This window comes from Dromiciops gliroides, chromosome 1 (genome assembly GCF_019393635.1).
Source record: "Dromiciops gliroides isolate mDroGli1 chromosome 1, mDroGli1.pri, whole genome shotgun sequence".
Classification (NCBI taxonomy): domain Eukaryota; kingdom Metazoa; phylum Chordata; class Mammalia; order Microbiotheria; family Microbiotheriidae; genus Dromiciops; species Dromiciops gliroides.
The window spans coordinates 354,558,821-354,578,232 of NC_057861.1; positions in this window are offsets into that span (position 1 = coordinate 354,558,821).

A 19,412-nucleotide genomic window follows, 5' to 3' on the forward strand; every position below is an offset into this window, starting at 1 on the left:
TTAACTGAACTTTATTAATAATAACCAGGGCTTTACATGTTATCTCATTTGATCCTTACATCAATCCTGGGAGTTAGGTGTTATTTATGCTAGGACTATTTTAGAGATGAGGAAACTGAGGTTAAGGAAGATTAAGTGATTTACCCAGGGCCACACAGCTTGTAAGTAGGAAGTATCTCAGGCAATATTTGAACTTAGGGCTTCTTGTCACCAAATCTAGGTTTATATCTACTGCTCCACCTAGCTGCCTGATATTGCTACCTCTTCCTTGCAAATTTCCCTGAAGTCCCTTATCAGGACTCTGCTAGCCTTCACATAAAGCTTTGATTTTTGCCTCACTAATATACATGTCACACATTTTGTGGTACAATAATATGAATGATAGCTAGTATATGCATAACATTTGCAAAACGTTACATATGTTACCATATTTGTTACAATAACTTGTACGGTAGGTGCAATTATATTCCCCATTTTATAGGTGAGGAAACAGACAGGGAGAGATGAGATGATTTGTCCAGCCATGGCTAGTAAGTATTTAAATCATGACTTGAAACCAAGTTTCCTTGACTCCAAGTCCTGAGTTCTAACCATTGCACTTAATTAGCTGTTATAATTACCTGTGTATGTTTGTTTTCTAGACTGGACTCCATGAATGAAAGGACAATGTCCCATTTGGGCTTTATGTCTCCCCTGGCACATAATAATCTGTGTTCACTAGGCACCTTAATAGATGCTTTTTTAAATAAATTATGATTTTAAGAATATTAGAATACAAGCACAGGGGACCCGTAAGAGGAACAGCATACAGAAATATTAAATACATTGAATAATGGTGGTAGAACTGAAGGTGAACCAATGAAAATTTTTTTAAAGCATAAGCATCCCTAAATGAAGTACATACAGAGGGGACTATGATGACAGACTTCCTAATCAGAAGGATATTTATTAAGAATTCCAATTTTTGAGCTGTTTTTATACTGAAACAATTCTAGAGTGGTAAAAAAATGTTATCATAATACCATTCTGATGGCACATATTAGGTGATATTTCAATGATCAGAATTCTTGAAAATGTATAAAAGTCTAAAAAGTATAAAAATTTTGTTACCAAAAAGCAATTAGCACTGTATTTCAAATGTTTCATTGATATTTATTTATAATGACTAATGCTACATTTCTAGACATTTATGGCTAATTGATTTTTTTTTATTCATCTTGGACAGATGTGATTTCTTTGGAATAAGAAACTCATTATGCAATAGTGATTGTTACCTGTCCTGTGAATTTCAGTCTTAAAGAGTTCCCTGGGACACTGTGTGGGTATTGACTTGCCCAGGGTAACTTAGCATGTGTGAGAGGGAGGATTTGAATTCTAAAGTCAGCTCTCACTCCATTATGACATTCTGTGTCTCTTGTTCTGTTATTTTTAAGCTGAACACCACTTAGAGAGGGTAAGACAATTTATATATCTTAAGTCAGTAGGTTAACCTACATTTTAAAAAATGATTTCTGTGATAACAGTAAAACTATACACCAAAGCAATACTGCATATTTAGAAAGGAGACTTTTTTTTTCTCTTTTCAGCTTATCAAGAGCTAAGTTCTTGGAAACTTTCTAACAATGATTTATATTATTGTTGAAATGTAGCAAGGAACAAGTCATTTTTACTTATTGAAATACTTGGAAAGTGCCCATAGGTGATAACAGTAGAGCTTCATAGAATATGGGTGAGGCATTTTTAAGAAAAGGAAAATTAATATTCCAAAAATTGTTCTGTTTATTTTTATGGACATTTCATTTTTCAACATTTAAGGATCATGCATTTCAACAAAATGTAATTTATAATTATTCAATATATTTATGGAAAATATATAGAAACTTCAATAACAGTAATAATTGCATGTAATATAAAATTGCAGAATGACTCACTGCTGCCACCTTTTGCCTGGTGATTTTGATAGTTCATCTAAGAAATATATACTGTATTATTAATTTTTATTAACATTCTAAAAATACCTCTAGCCATTTCCTAGAGAAAAGAAAATTCTTAGCATCTTATCTTTAAATCTCAATGCCTAAATGCTAAAAACCACAGTAACACATTTATCCTCCTTCCTGTTGTATGTAGATTGGTAAAATTTTTATATAAGATAAATAACATTTAAGAAAATGTACTTGAATGAACACTTTTTGATTTTTAATATTAATTTTCAATATTTAAATTAATTCTACTTTTTATATTTCTTTTCCTAGGTTTTCAGCAAAAGTGACATTCATAATGCAAAATATAATGAAATAATATATGTAAAATTCTTTAAAATATCATGCAGCTAAAAGGTGGCATTAAATAATAACAGTAATAATTTTGTATACTTTTTAAAGAGATCATAATTTATTTTTGAGAAACAAATAGGACAAATAGTGACTAATATTTATATCATGGTTAGGTTTTAAGCACTGCCTCTTAAAGTGTGTTTTTAATATGCAATTCAATAAAACATACATAGTCAATGTCTTTAAAAAATTGAAAAATAGATTGTAAAACAGGTGGGTTATAGCCAACAATATACCAGCCTGTTATTTAGATATTTAATAAAACAAGAACTTCTTCAAATGTAATCAACATACTCTCTCCAGTAAAGTCATACTCAGCTGCCTCATTATGCTCTGGTGCTCTGAACTTGGGTCTGTCTAGGTCTGAAGTGCAAAATGTCTAAGGTAGGTCTAACTTAACTAAGAAAGCTTCAAATACAGGTCCTGTGAAAGGCTGTCTGTTTTTGGAGAAGTTCCTTATTAGACAGGATACAGGTTGATGATTTTTTTTTTTGCCATAAAACACTTAAATGTCATGTGCTTTTGTGGAGGGACTGCCCTTGCATATAAAATGATAGGTGCTTGAGGTATTGAAGAATCTTTTTGGGGGAGGTTCATTGGCAAGTGGCCATAAATCAAATTATTTATTCATGTTCTGATTAGTACAAATTAATCTGATACTTTAATAAACACAGAATTCTCTATTCTAAGTAAGGATAATCAAAAGTACCTTTTGGAACCATAAGTAGAAATCCTTTTACCTGGAACAAAATTATTTGTGTGAGAATCAGAGTGCCACCACCTGTTGCAAAAGACTGTGAGAAACGGGGCAGCACCTTCCTAAGGAGAAAGCATGTGACTACTGTCCTGAAGATACATCTATTGATAGAACCGTTATATCTATTTATAGAAATGCCTGTAAGTCACATCAATCAATGCTACTAGGCAATTAGCTTGGAGCTGTGTGTAGAAACCTTGCCTGGGTGGGCCCACAGGGAGCTTCTTCTTGAGGAAACAGAGGATCTTTCTTTTTTGGTTGGAGATCGCAGTAGGAACAGCAGGTGCAGGGAGCTAGGATCTTTCTTTCTGAACTCTACGTGTTTTCTTTAATAACTCCTATTATACCTTAATAAATGCTGAATGCCCCAAAGACTGGTGCTATGAGTTTTTAATTTAAGGTTTTTAGTTACACACAATTAAATTTTAAACTTCACACTTGCAAGTGAGTTGTGGGAGCACTGATAAAAAGGATGATTTGATCATGGGTGTAATCATAACAAGAGAGAAGATGATGTATACACCCAAAGAATTCCCCCTATGTCCTTGTATCAGTTAGGAAGGTGGGACTGAGAATAGAGGGATCATGGTGATGGGGCCCTGAGAAAGGGACCATTGAGGAAGCTGGGTTATAAAGGCCAGTGGATAATCATGAAGTGTATAGAAAATGTTCACTAAACCACCATGTGAAGGAAGAATACTACCCCACCTCTGTAAGGGAAATGTTTTACCTTTTTTTCAGTATTTCCATTCCCCCATGTTGCAACCCAGGGCTAACCTTTGACCTTAGTTGTAGCTCTGGCCCCTTCCACCTCTAATAAAGTTGAAGCCTGGAAACGGCAAGGAATTAATGGTTAGAAAAACTGAGGAATTAACTAAGATTACCTTATTAATAACGGAAAGAAATGAAATTTAAAATTAAGGCTTCTTGCTCTCAAGTGCTGCTTCCTTTACAAAACATTGTCTCTAAAACACAACTCTTACATAAGTATTGTCAATATACATTTCCTGTATGTTGAAATTTGTTGGGAGGGGCAGGAGAAAGGGAGATAATATGGAACTCGAAATTTTAAAAAATGTTAAAATTGTTTTCATATAATTGTGAATTTTAACAAAATAGGTAATATACATTTTAAAAAGAAATATGTTTGTTTGATAATAATTTTCTAAAGAAATTGTCTTATTTTAATCAAGTCTATTCTCTAAAGGTATCAACATAAAGCTTAAGTGAAATTTGAGAATCAGTCCATTAACTTCAATCTATTATATTTTACAAAATGATAAACTGTATTGTGTCATTTTCTTATTGGAATATGTTAGATTATAATCTGCTTTGAGGGCAGGTACTATTTCTTGCATTTTTATAATGTGTTGTAGACAGGAAAGGCTGAATAAATCTTTGCTAAATTTTAAAAGTCATGAGGTTTTCTGCAGGTGTGCTGTTTTGAGATAAAGGTAAATGAGAGTACCTGAATAGATTGAAAGGAGTGAGGGGACAGGAGATTCCAATCCCTTTGATGTGATTTTTAAGACAACATTTTGTTTGTTTTAAACATTCATATAAGTAATTTAGTGACATATAGATCAAAATTCCAGAAGATTAACTTTTGACTGAATGATCTGGTGTGATTTAAATTGTGTCTAAATATGCAAACCAGTTATAAACAGCTGCATTTATTCAAATAAATGCTTGTATTATTTTGTTCAAAATCTTTCCTCAAAATAGTTTGGTGTGCATAGTCTACTACAAATTAGTTATCATTATCATCACCATCATCGCCACTACCAACACCATCATCATCATCATTGTCGTCATCTTCTACCACCACCTTAACTTTATATAGTTACACACCAGTTTCACATACATTACATCATTTCATTCAGCCTGAAAATAACTGTATAAATAAGGGACGGAATTTTGTTTTCATGAACCTAGGTGGTAAATGTATAAAGTAACAGGGCTGGAGTCAGGAAGACTTATGTTCATGAGTTCAAATCTGGACTGAGACATTTACTAGCTATGTGACCCTGGGCAAGTCAGTCAACCCACTTTTTCTCAGGTTCATCATCTGTAAAATGAGCTACAGAAGGAAAGAGCAAACCATGCCAGTATTGTTGACAAGAAAACCCCAAAAGGGGTCATGGAGATTTGTACGAGACTGAAAACAACTGAAAAAATATTAATTATATTAGAAAGATAAGAAAATAAGTTCACAGAGGACAAGGCCATTATGTCAGAAAAAGAATCTAGAATCCAGGTTTTCTCATACCTTTTCAAATCATATATTTTCTTTTCCACTGCACCATACCATATTTCATAAATCTATAGCCCTTAACTTTTATTCCTTTTCCATACCACTTAAGCTGTTGTATCCAATCCATGGATTTAGGGTTTAAAAACAAAAAAAAAAAAACAAAACTTCCATCAAACTCCATTCCTTATTTTTTCCATCCTCTCATTATTTTGTCATCTCCCCAAGATAGGCTTCCAAAATTCACCACTTTCACTCCTTATACCTGGATCCATTTAAATACCTACCTTAGAAATTGGTGTAGTCTGCAGGCAGAATAATTGTATTATCAACATGAAGAATTTAAGAATAGTCTGTAATTGTACATATCATGAGGTATATTAATGAATGACGTGTTGATATTTATTTTTACCATGTACAAAAAAAGAAAAGCATTTTCAAGTGCCCCCACTATTGGATCCAACTCTACCTATTTATGGTCATTTCTATTCTTCCCCAAACTAATATTGCTAGTCAGTTGGACTGTTCTTTTTACTGATCCTCATATGTTTTTACTCATTGTGTTCTTCTCACCTTGGAATACCTTTTATTTTCCCCTTGCCTATTCACATTCCAGTTGTATTTCAGGTCCTACCCAGTATTATGCATCCAAGGAAGACTTCACTGATTCATTCATTCATTTAAGAAATAATGCCACAGTGGCTAAAGCACCAGCCCTGGATTCAGTAGTACCTGAGTTCAAATCCGGCCACAGACACTTGACACTTACTAGCTGTGTGACCTTGAGCAAGTCACTTAACCCCCATTGCCCTGCAAAAAAAAAAAGAAAAGAAAAGAAATACTGCATTGTATATATCTCTTAATGTTAGAGACTGTGCCATGGGGGCATATGTTTGTAGTCCATGATGATATTCCTCTGTCTGTACTGAATATTTAGAACCTCAATATATATTACTTGGTTCCCTAATTATATCTATATCTAAATTATGCATTTTATTACTCATATATGTAATTATAATATATAACACAATTTTATTAACCACTTGTTGCATTAAATTTTTCTCAACTAGATTATGGTTTCTTTGTGTCATATATCCCATGACTCATTTATCTCAAATTGTTGAGGAATGAACCATCCCAGATGATTTCATTTTCCAGATTTGGAAGCATCAATTTTAATTACCAAGGTTTTTAATAAAAATACTATTTAAAAAAATTATCAATGTAATGATTTGGGGGCATGAACTTGTGGCTATAATAGATCAGGACAATTCAGAAGAGAGGCTTTTCTAAGGGGCCTTGTCAAAACAAATAAATACATAAATACACACATACAAACTTATATATACATAGAAACATATATATGTGTGTGTGTGTGCATGTGTGCATAAATACACGCACACACACACACACACACCTTTTAACACCTTATGGTAGCTGGTCTGGAATGGAGTGTTTGTACTTCCTCTGACAAGGGACAAATTTGGATTTGGTGTCAAGAAGATCCTTAAGTAGGAATTGTCACTTTAAAGGGATTCAGAGAGATAATGGATGTTACTGGTATGCTTCTATATATGATCTTATGAAACACAAACTTTCCAATTTATTAGAATTCTTAAGCTTATTGTATTTTCAGAACTAGAAAGAATATTAGAAGGAACTGAGCGAACTAGATTTAAATAAGACTCAGTGAGGGGAAATAACTTAGCCAGGGTCTACCAGATCATCTGGTGCCAGATTATCATTATTGTTTTTTCTTGTCACTGCACCATACTGACTCTTTTGATACAGGGAATCTTGGGTTACTCTCAGAAAATCATTCCTAATGGTTCTCAGATACCAATGGAGGGATATATAGAGGCTAGGATTCCTCATTTTTCTTCCAGAGCAATGATTTATAGAAGATCATGTAGAACTACACTGTGGCATAGTTTATACCAAGAGGCCTCTACACTTATGATATCTACTATTTTATAGTCCTCAAATTTCTTGGAAGGTTGACTGGGAAAGAGGTTCTAGGACAGGAACCAAACATACTCATCATCATCAAAAGATTGTTGAAGACACTGATAGTAGTAGTAGTGACTTTGTACAAATCCTTGGTAGCTTCTGGTATGGTTCGTAAATCCATTTGGGTGACTTCTAACTTTTCCAAGTAGTAGTGTATAGTCAGGGCAGTGGTGTGAATGATTTTACAAGCTAAAACTTTATTGATGCATCTGAGTTAGGAGGACACACTTGCCTGTGGCCCTAGTGATGTGAAAATGAAAGATAAGGGTGGGGAATGACTACTACTGGTATACATAATTAAAATAGACACAATAGAAATTGGGTTTGAATCTCACTTAAGAGATTTACTAGATTTGTAGTTGTGGGCTAGTTAATGAACCTTTCTAAGCCTTGGTTTCCTCATCTATAAAATGTAGATAATATATTCTATACAACAGAGATGTTGTGAAGATCAAATGAGGTAATATATTTTTTAAAAGTTCTGTAAGATTACACTTAAAAGTGCTATATAAAAGTGAGCTGCTACTTTTACTTTTACGGTCATTAGCTAATTCTTCTCATCTCTTTTTTTTTTCTTTTTTGGTGCAGCAATTGGGGTTAAGTGACTTGCCCAGGGTCACACAGCTAGTAAGTTTTAAGTGTCTGAGGCTGGATTTTAGCTCGGGTCCTCCTGAATCCAGGGCTGGTGTGCTATCCACTTCGCCACCTAGCTGCCCATTCTCATCTCTTTTTATGGAGTTGAAGGAGAAATAATGTGAGGACAAATTGCAATTCTGTTATTATCCTTAAAGTTTAATGGTTTGTTGACTGTAGAGCAGGTGCATATTATTATCAGTTTCGTTCATCTCATTCATTATTAGATTTAATTGCTGGAATCTATAAGTGAGAATTTTCAATGACCTTATGGCTTTCTTTTTCTTTTTTTATTGAATGGAAATTTTATTGAATTGAACAAGGAAACTATATTGAATTCATCCATACATTTTAAAAAATAAAACTATTTTATTTTTTTCCAGTTACATGTAGAGATAGTTTCCAGCATTTGCTTATATAAGATTTCCAATTTCAAATTTTTCTTTCCCCCTCCCCTCCCTCCCCCCTTCCCCATAGACAGCAGGTAATCTGATAAAGGTTATATATATATATATATATATATATATATATATATATATATATATATATATATATATATATATATATATATATACACACACATATATATATACACATACATATACATAACAACATTGAACATATTTCTGCATCAGTCATGCTATAAGAGAAGAATCAGAGCAATAAGGAAAAACCTCAAAGTAGAAAAACAACAGCACCAAAACCAAAAGAAATAGTGGGATTCAATCAGTCTCCATATTCCACAAATCTTTTTTTTTCTGGATTTGGAGAGCCTTTTCCATCATGAGTCCCCTGGAACTTTCTTGTACCATTGCATCAGTGAGAAGAATCCAGTCTATCACAGTTGATCAATATATAATGTTGATGATACTGTGTATAATGTTCTTCTGGTTCTGTTCATCTCACTCATCATCAGTTCATACAAGTCCTTCCAGGTTTCTCTGAACTCCTTCTGCTAATCATTTCTTACAGCAAAATAGAATTCTATTACATTCAAATACCACAACTTGTTCAGCCATTCCCCAACTGATGAGCAACCCCTCAATTTCCAATTCCTTGCCACCACAAAAAAGAGCAAATATAAATATTTTTGAACATGTGGGTTCTCTTCCCTTTTCTATGATCTCCTTGGGAAAAAGACCCAAAAATGGTATTGCTGGGTCAAAGGGTATGCACAGCTTTATCGCCCTTTGAGCACAATTCCAAATTGCTCTCCAGAATGGTTGGATCAGTTCACAGCTCCACCAACAATGCATTAGTGTGCCAATTTTTCCACAGCTTCTCCAACATTTATTATTTTCCTTTGTTTTCATATTAACCAATCTGATAGGTGTCAGGTGGTACCTCAGAGTTGCTTTAATTTGCATCTCTTTAATCAATAGTGATTTAGAGCATTTTTTGTATGGCAATATATAGCTTTGATTTCATCAGAAAACTGCCTGTTCATATCCTTTGACCATTTCTCAATTGGGGAATGACTTGGATTCTTATAAATTTGATTTAGTTTCCTATATATTTTAGAAATGAGGCCTTTATCAGAAATACTGGTCATAAAAATTGTTTCCCAGCTTTCTGCATCACTTCTAATTTTGGATGCATTGCTTCTGTTTGTACAAAAAACTTTTAAGTTTAATGTAATCAAAACCATCCATTTTGGATTATAATATACTTTATCTCTTTTTTGATCATAAACTGTTTTCCTTTTCAAAGATATGAAAGGTAGACTATTCCTTCCTCTCCTAATTTACCTATGGTATCACCTCTTATGTCTAAATCATGCACCCATTTTGACCTTATTTTAGTATAAGGTGTAAGTTGTTGGTCTTTGCCTAATTTCTGCCATACTATCTTCCAGTTTTCCCAACCGTTTTTGTCAAATACTGAGTTCATATCCCAGAAGCTGGAGTCTTTGGGTTTATCAAACACTACATTACTAATGTCATTTACTACTGTGTCTCCTGTGCCAAGCCTATTCCACTGATCCTCCACTCTATTTCTTAGTTAGTACCACATAGTTTTGATGACTGCTGCTTTACAGTAAAGCTCCAGATTTGGTACAGCTAACCCACCTTCCTGTGAATTTTTTTCATTAATCCCCTTGATATTCTTGACTTTTTCTTTTTCCAGATGAATTTTGTTATTATTTTTCCTAGCTCTATAAAATAATTTTATGTAGTCTGATTGGTATGGCACTGAATAAGTAAATTAATTTAGGTAGAATTGTCATTTTTACTATATTAGCTCTGCCTTTCCATGAGCAATTGATATCTTTCCAATTATTTAGATCTGAATTGATTTGTATGAAAAGTGTTTGTAATTGTGTTCATAGAGTTCCTGGGTTTGTCTTGGCAAGTAGACTCCCAAGTATTTTATATTATCTACCCTTACTTTAAATGGAATTTCTCTTTCTATCTCTTGCTGTTGGACTTTGTTAGTCATATATAGAAATGCTGATGATTTATGCGGATTTATTTGATATCCTGCTAGTTTGATAAAGTTGTTAATTGTTTCAAGTAATTTTTGAGTTGATTGTCTAGGATTCTCTAAGTATACCATCATATCATCTGCAAAGAGTGATAGTTTTGTTTCCTCCTTGCCTATTCTAATTTCTTTAATTCCCTTTTCTTCTCTGATTGCTAACACTAATATTTCTAGTAAAATATTAAATAACAGAGGTGATAATGGATGTCCCTGTTTCACCCCTAATCTTATTGGGAAGGCCTCTAACTTATCTCCATTACATATAATTCTTGCTGATGGTTTTAGGTAGCTACTGCTTATTATTTTAAGAAAGCTCCACATATTCCTAAGCTCTCTTGTGTTTTTATTAGGAATAGGTGCTGTATTTTGTAAAAAGCTTTCTCTGCATCTATTGAGATAATCATATGATTTTGGTTAGTTTTCTTATTGATGTGGTTGATTATATTAATAGTTTTCCTAATGTTGAACCAGTCTTGCATTCCTGGTATAAACCCACCTGGTCATAGTGTATTATCCTGGTGATCACTTGCTGTAATCTCCTTTGTAATGATTGGAATGACACCACCTGCTGGAGACTTACTGTAGAAGAGTTCCACCCATGAAGCAAAGGTCTTTGAGGGCAAGACCAGGAGTCTTTTCTTTGGCGTCAGGAAGTGATGCGGGCTAGTGGGAGGAGGAAGGAAGAGACTGGCGCTTGGGCTGACTCTTTCCTTTGGACTCTGGTGGAGAGTGGAGCTAGAAATGTGCTCTCCCTTTAATAGATAGGAATCTAGGCCTTTCTCTCTCTTTACCAAATTCTTATTCTCCTTAATAAATGCTTAAAAGTCTAACTCTTGCTAAAGCTTATAATTTATTGGCGACCACTCATTAGATATTTTAGACAGTTTAGCTAGAATTTTAGCCCTTAACAGATGGCTGACCACGAAGAGGAAAGCTAAACCTCAGTCTTCTGCTCTTCTGGTTGGGTAAGAAATTTCCCCTACCCTCTCCCTTTAACTAAGTACTGGCGTAATGTCTGTGTTTGCCCTTTAAATTTTTTCAAATGGACCTTTTAAACTCCCTAATTACCCTATTTTTGATTTTAGTCTGTTTAACCAGACAAATGGGAGATAAGATCATGTTAATGCTTTGTTTTTGTGGATTTTCTATTTTTCTTTTTATTTTTGTTAAAAGAGCCAGCAACTTACTCACACAAGGAAATATCTCTCCCTCTCCCAGCCATGCTTTTTCAGAGAAACCTGAAGAGATTCCTGCAGCTTTTCCCAGTTCTAACACTAATTGTTGCTTTAATTTTGCAAGCCTGGAGGCAATGACCCACCCTCTAGAAGCTTTTAATCCCCTAGCACCTGGAGGCAAAGTGGGGGAAGAGGAATCCAGGCCTGAGTTCAAAATCAAGTCTAATTCAAATTGCCCTGGTCCCTCCCCTCCTCTCCAGACCCCACCCTCTACTCCTCCCATGGCCAAGCCCATTGCTTCCCCTGCCTGGGAAGTCCAGAGATCTGATGCCCATGCTCAACTTTGTCTAACTACATTTGCAGCTTCAGGCTCAGCCCTTCCCCAGCCTGGCTGTGCTTCTGAGACAACCTTAGAAAGCCCTTTAAATTGCAGATATGCTCCTTTTGTTCATAATTTTGCTAACCTGCTTTTGTCTTTAATTAGTAATCTTATAAAGCATTTGTATGGTGAAAAGACTGACAGACAATATAGAGGGGTTAAAGAAGAAAAACTTGAGCTGAAAAAGAATGACAATCAACATAGTTCAAGACTCCGCTTCTTTTGCCATGGAAGGGTATATATTTTAGAGAAATGGAGAAGTAAGCAGCAAGGTATTGATATGAGCATTGGGAATTTTAGATACTGGAATCAAGAGTGTTCTGAATTCACTCAGAGTATTAATGTCAGTTCAGAGGTTACATAGGATTTCTATGCTACTACATATACATTTTGAAATTAATGGTATGGGTTTATTTTGAGAGATTTTCATGCTTTTGAGATTGTATTTTATACTTAGTTTTTAAAACAAGGAGAATATTTGTAAAAGCTTTTTATAGTCATGTGATCAAGTTTATATTTTATAATACTCTTATTAATATTAAGTTCATATTAATTTAGATTTCCCTAGTTTGAATTTCATTGTCTTTTATTGTTCCATGTGTATTTTTTTCTATTTATTCATCTCTCTAATTTTGAAACATTAAAAGATGGTTTTGATTTCATAATACAATGTTAATTCTAGGAGTATTGTGCTCCCATATTCTGAGTTGTTTGTTTTTGTTATTTTTTCTCAACTGATTATTTGATCAAACTCTTTAAAGCATTTCCCTGGCAAATTGGTTGCCATGGCAAGTGTAAATTGATTCTAGAAGTATTATTTTTTTTTTTATTTTTTTTTTTTAGTGAGGCAATTGGGGTTAAGTGACTTGCCCAGGGTCACACAGCTAGTAAGTGTCAAGTGTCTGAGGCCGGATTTGAACTCAGGTCCTTCTGACTCCAGGGCTGGTGCTCTATCCACTGCGCCACCTAGCTGCCCCATAGAAGTATTATTTTTGATAAGCATATTCAAAAAAAAAAGAGGGGAACATTTGTAAAAGTTTTCTTTTTTCAAAAAAAAGTTTTCTTTGAGATTATGTTGTGCTTTAACATATTTAAATATGTTCTGATTTTTCACAAAAGTAATTGTATACTAAGTAAAAAAAGGGGTATTATTTGAAATTGTTGCATAATTATATATTGTGTTCTGAGTCAAGATGTATTCACATTTTTTGCAATCATTTATTATCCTCAATTTTTAAATCCATATGAGACTTGGATTATGGGAATTTATCATTTTAGACATTAATTGCCTTTATTCTGAGTTATCAGATGCCAGTTGGCCAAGATGCCATCCAATCACAAGAGGAATACATGCAAGAGCAGACACTGAATTGTCACATGAAGGGAGACATGTATGAAGTTAAGGTATGGCTGAGGGAATGGCTTTTGACAAATGTTGAGGTTGGATTCTCTTGGTTTAATATTTTATTCTCTTTTTCCCCACAATATTTTACAGATGGCTGGAAGTATTCATCCCAACCATCTCATTTCTACACCTGGCTTCTATGCCCCCTCCTATATGCCTGATGCCATGGACATCTGAATCCCATGCATCTGATTAAGTCTGACTCAGTTTCCTCCAATATATTCGGTGGCATGGACATATATTCCATCCACCTATTTTAAGCCTAAAATACTGCATGGGCAGTATATATTGCTCAAGTGTGGGAATGCTCATATCTCATCATTTCTCTGTTCTTTTATGGTAACCCCCATAATTATCTCAGGTTTCATGATAAATACAGTGTTGAATTTGGCCTTGACACCTGTTACCAATTATATTAGATTTTTTAATTTCTCGTAATGGCATGAGGATATTTAGGCAGATGATGCAAAAAGTGATGAGACAAAGATAAAAATTATTTTTAAAAAATTAATATTGTAGCAATTGTCTTCTCAATTACTCTCCATAAAGGGGGACTATAGTAATATTATAATTTTAAAGAATGTTTCAATTTTTGTTTTATTATATGTTTCATGTGTAACAACCAAGATTCTGAATTCCCTTAGACATGTTTTTGAGAACTTTCATTGTTTGATTTGATTATTGACAAAGCTATTTTAAAGTTGTGTTAAGCTCAATTTTGTAGGAAATTTTCCTGGCTGATTACCAGCATCCACACATCAACCCCTGAAAAGACTTCCATTCCACGACTACACCTAGAGGACATCTGAGAAAAGACTTTCAGAGACTTTAAATGAACAGTTTTGTTTTGTTTTTGTTGTGTTTTTTTTTCCTCTTTTTTCTTTCTGTTATAATATACACCATCTGTAACATGTATTCTCTGCAGAGGCCCTCCCTTTGCAAGACCAATGTCAAAGTGTCGGTTCATGAGGACAAAAAAATCGCCCCTCTGGACAAAACTTTCCTCTCTCCCTTTTCTATATTGTTATTAACATATTGTTAGTTAGCAAAGGCTATTATATTCTGTTATTTTTGACTGTTTCATCAAGGAAACATACTGTTTCTTGAGGAAACAAAGCGGGGAACTGTAACAATTGGAATGACACCACCTGCTGGAGACTTACTGTAGAAGAGTTCCACCCATGAAGCGAAGGTCTTTGAGGGCAAGACCAGGAGTCTTTTCTTTGGTGTCAGGAAGTGACGCGGGCTAGTGGGAGGAGGAAGGAAGAGACTGGCGCTTGGGCTGACTCTTTCCTTTGGACTCTGGTGGAGAGCGGAGCTAGAAATGTGCTCTCCCTTTAATAGATAGGAATCTAGGCCTTTCTCTCTCTTTACCAAATTCTTATTCTCCTTAATAAATGCTTAAAAGTCTAACTCTTGCTAAAGCTTATAATTTATTGGCGACCACTCATTAGATATTTTAGACAGTTTAGCTAGAATTTTAGCCCTTAACACCTTGTTAATATCTTATTTAAGATTTTTGCATCAATATTCATTAGGGAAATTGGTCTATAATTTTCTTTCTCTGTTTTTGCTCTGCCTGATTTTAGTATCATCACCATATTTGTGTCATAAAACAAAATTGGTAGAACTCTTTCTTCACCTATTTTTTCAAATAATTTGTATAATACTGGAATTAATTGGTTTTCAACTTTATATTTTCAGATTATATAAGTCTGCAGTTTTATCTTTTCTATTATATTACCCAAATGAAACGATATAATTATTTGCAGTAGTGGTAAGATTTGTTGAATATATACTTTATTGATAATATCTTGTTGTGTAACTTGGAACAAAGAAAATTTAAGAAAAATCAGTATGAAGACCTTGCTTATAGCTGGTGATATCCATTTACGGATTTGATATGATACAAACATAGGCATTATAAGAATGTCCTATCTTCAGTCCACTTTCATGGGCATGTATGGTATGCTCACTATCTCTACTAAAACATTATGAGGAGGTGAGATATTAATATTTCTGCCTTGTATCTCTATATCTTGCATTTCTGTGGTAACATAAAACAAAAGAACACTTATTTCACTGTATTTAATGTCAAACCATCATTAGGATAGTTTCAGATGGGGACAACATTCAAACCTGTGCTCCCTTTGCTAGTCTTAGATTATTTTATTTTTTCCTTATAATTATTCATATTATTGTCTCATTCTTTTTCTCTATTTCAAATGGTCTAAGCACAAGTTAGTATATTCTTCTTAGTAATTTATAATTAACATCCTCTATATCATTGTATAGTTGGGTAAAATAACTACTTTTGTGTTCTTGATAAAACCATCAGAATATAAGCTCCTCTACCATAAGTTCATTGAAAGCTTCCTCAATACAACTCCAGAAGTTCACAGGATTAATAATGGACTATTGTGTAGAGGAATAAAATGCCTATGTTTCTTTTAACAGAATGAAAGTATTAGGATATCCACTTATCTTTTGTAGGCAGAATGAAAATATAACTTGAATTATAACAAGAAACAGGATATTGAAGGTGTTATGTACCCCATCATGTTGCCATATAATTTTCATTTCTTCTAATTGTTATATTTTTAAAGTTTCTTTTTATTCCATGTACCTTGGAATACTATCAGTATTTAGCAATGTAAAATAAAGTAAAAATGTTCTTCTTAAGTTTATATAGATCAATGTAATATCTAACCAACTATGGGAAATGGTTTGATCTCCTATAATAGTCTAGTTCCACTGTGGATAATTGGTTGAATTTGACAATATATTTTTTCATTTGTATTTGTAATATGGGATTTGCCATTGGTCAAGACATGAGTGGATAACTGATCAAAAAGAGATTACAGGTGACCTTTTGCTGGTATGGGGTACAACTGATGATGATTGGCAATTCAGTTGTCAATACCCAGTTCTGGGTCACAGTTCGAGGTCAAAGAGGAGTTCTGGTTGTTTGTCACAAGGTTGCAAGGATCCTGGTGACAGTTCCAAGGTAAAGAGGAGCACTAGCGTTTGTGGTTTCAGAGCACAAGAAGCCCTTCCTGAGTAAAGACTAGAGCACAGATCAGGAGAGGAAAGACAACACCTTACCCTTGATCACAACTCCTTGAAAACACCAGAACATGCAGAGTACAAGAACTAGCTCTGAAAACAGCAGCACAATAAAAGGCCTGTAGCTTGGCAGAGTTCTCTCCCCATCCCTAGAGGAGCAGAGCCCAACTTTAACATAAAGTTCAAAGTCAAGAGATAGCCTGGAAAATGAATAACCAAACAAACAAAAAACAATATAACAATAGAAAACTACTATAGTAGCAGGGAAGACCAAGACATGAACTCAAAATAATTCAGCAATGTGAAAACAGCCACAAACAAATCCTCAAAGAAAAATACTAGTTGTACCTAAGCACAACAATAATTTCTGGAATATTTAAAGAAATAGCTAAGAATCATAGAATAAAAATTGGGAAAAGAAGTGAGAGCAATGAAAGAATAATTATGAAAAGATAAATAACAGTTTGGCAAAAGAGACATAAAAATACTGAGGAAAATAACACCTAAGAAAAGAAAGTTTTGGGGTGGCTAGGTGGTACAGTGGATAAAGCACCGGCCCTGGATTCAGGAGTACCTGAGTTCAAATCCAGCCTCAGACACTTGACACTAGCTGTGTGACTCTGGGCAAGTCACTTAACCCCCATTGCCCTGCAAAAAAAAAAAAAGAAAGAAAGTTTTTATGGTAAATGGTAACGCTAATGTTTAAAAAGGCACAAAATTTCAATGAACAACAACAACAAAAACTTTAAAATTAGAATTATGTGGAAGCTGAATACTCCATAAAAGATCAAGAAACAATAAAGTTAAAAGAATGAAAAATGAAATATCTCATCAGAAAAGAAAAATGACCTAGAAAATAGAGAGATAATTTAACTTATTGAACTACCTAAAAGCCATAATCAAAGAAAGAGCTTAACATAATATTTCCAGAAATTATCAAGGAAAAGTATCCCAATATCTTTGATGCAGAGAGTTAAAAAGAACTGAAGGGGGGCAGCTAGGTGGCACAGTGGATAGAGCACCGGCCCTGGAGTCAGGAATACCTGAATTCAAATCCGGCCTCGGACACTTAACACTTACTAGCTGTGTGACCCTAAGCAAGTCACTTAACCCCACTTGCCTCACTAAAAAAAAAAAAAAAAAAACAAATAAAAAGAACTGAAGGAATTCACCAATCAACTTATTAAAGTGATTACAAAATTACAACTCCTGGTAATACTAAAACTGAATATTTTCATTAAATGTGCACTCCAAAACCCATCAAAAACACAAAGGTAATAGTGGCACAGTGAATAGAGTGCAGGGCCTAGAGTCCGGGAAAAAAATTTTCAAATGTGGTTTCAGACACTAGCTGTGTGACCCTGGGCAAGTTATTTAACCATGTTTTCCTTAGATTCCTCATCTGTAAAAAATTATCTGCCTACAAAAATTATTCTGCCTACAAAAGGTATCTTTTCTAAGGCACACACAAATGGTATCATGAAGAGTCAGACATAACTAAGACAACTGAACAACAACAACTATAGACAATGAAGTCAAAAGAAAAAACAAAACACAAGTTTCTCAGATAAAAGCCTCATTTCTCAAATATATTGAGTGAGTATAGAATTATGTGAAATTTATAAAATAAGTTGCATTTTCTAATTGATAAATGGACAAAGGACATAAACAGCCAATCTTAAGAAGAAAAAAAAATCAAAGGTATCTATAATTATATGAAAAAATGCTCAAAATCACTACTGATCAGAGAAATGTGAATTAAAACAACTCTGAAATACCAAGTCAGACCTATCAGAAATGAAAAAAATCTCAGAGAGGAAGATGGTAAAATAAGTATATTAATGAACTCTTAGAATAGTGAACTGATGCAACTATTTTTATATTTATTTAGAATTTTATTTTTCACACAAATTACATATAAAAAAATTTAATGTCAATTTTAAAACACTGTGTTCCAAATTCTCTTCCTTCCTCCCTTGCCACCCCTCCATTAAGAAAAAAAGAAATTCAATATAAATTATACATGCGTAGTCATGCAAAACATTTCCAAATTAGATTGAGAAAAAAAAAAACAGACCAAAAATCCCCACTAAATAAAAAGGAACTAAAAGAAATTATGCATCAATCTGTATTCAGACACCATCAGTTCTTTCTCTGGAGGTGGATTGCATGTTTCATAATACATTCATAGTTGTCTTAGAGGATTGTATTGCTGAAAATAACTAAGTCATTCACAGCTGATCATCCTACAATATTGGTGTTAATTTTGTATACAGTACATTTCACTTTACATCAGCTCAAGTAAATCTTTCCAGGTTTTTCTGATAGCATCCCACTCATCAATTCTTATAGCACAATAGTGTTCCATCATAATCTCATACAAAATTTGTTCAGCTTTTCCCCAATTTATTGGTATATCCTAAATTTCAAATTCAACTTCTTGTTTTTTTATCTCTTTTTAGGGAGCGACCTAGTAGTGAAATTCCTAGGTCAAAGAGTATGCATGGTTTTATAGCCCTTTGGACATAGTTCCAAATTGCTCTACAGAATGTTTGAATCAGTTTACAACTCCACCAACAGTGCATTAATGTCTCATTTGCCCCATATCCCTTAAAGCATTCATCATTTTCCTCTGCAGTCCTACTATCCAATCCAATAGGTATGAAGTGATATCCCAGAATTGCCCTGATTTGGACATTTCTAGTCAATAGTGCATCAGAAAAAAAAATAGTGTGTCAAAGAATTTTTTTTTCCATATGGCTATAGATAGCTCTGATTGAAAACTTCATATCTTTTGATCATCTATGAATTGGGGAATCGCTCTTATTTTAACAAATTTGAATCAGTTCTCTATGTGTTTGAGAAATGAGGTCTGTCAGACAAAGATACTTCAAATTCCTTTCACAGTTACTAGTGCTA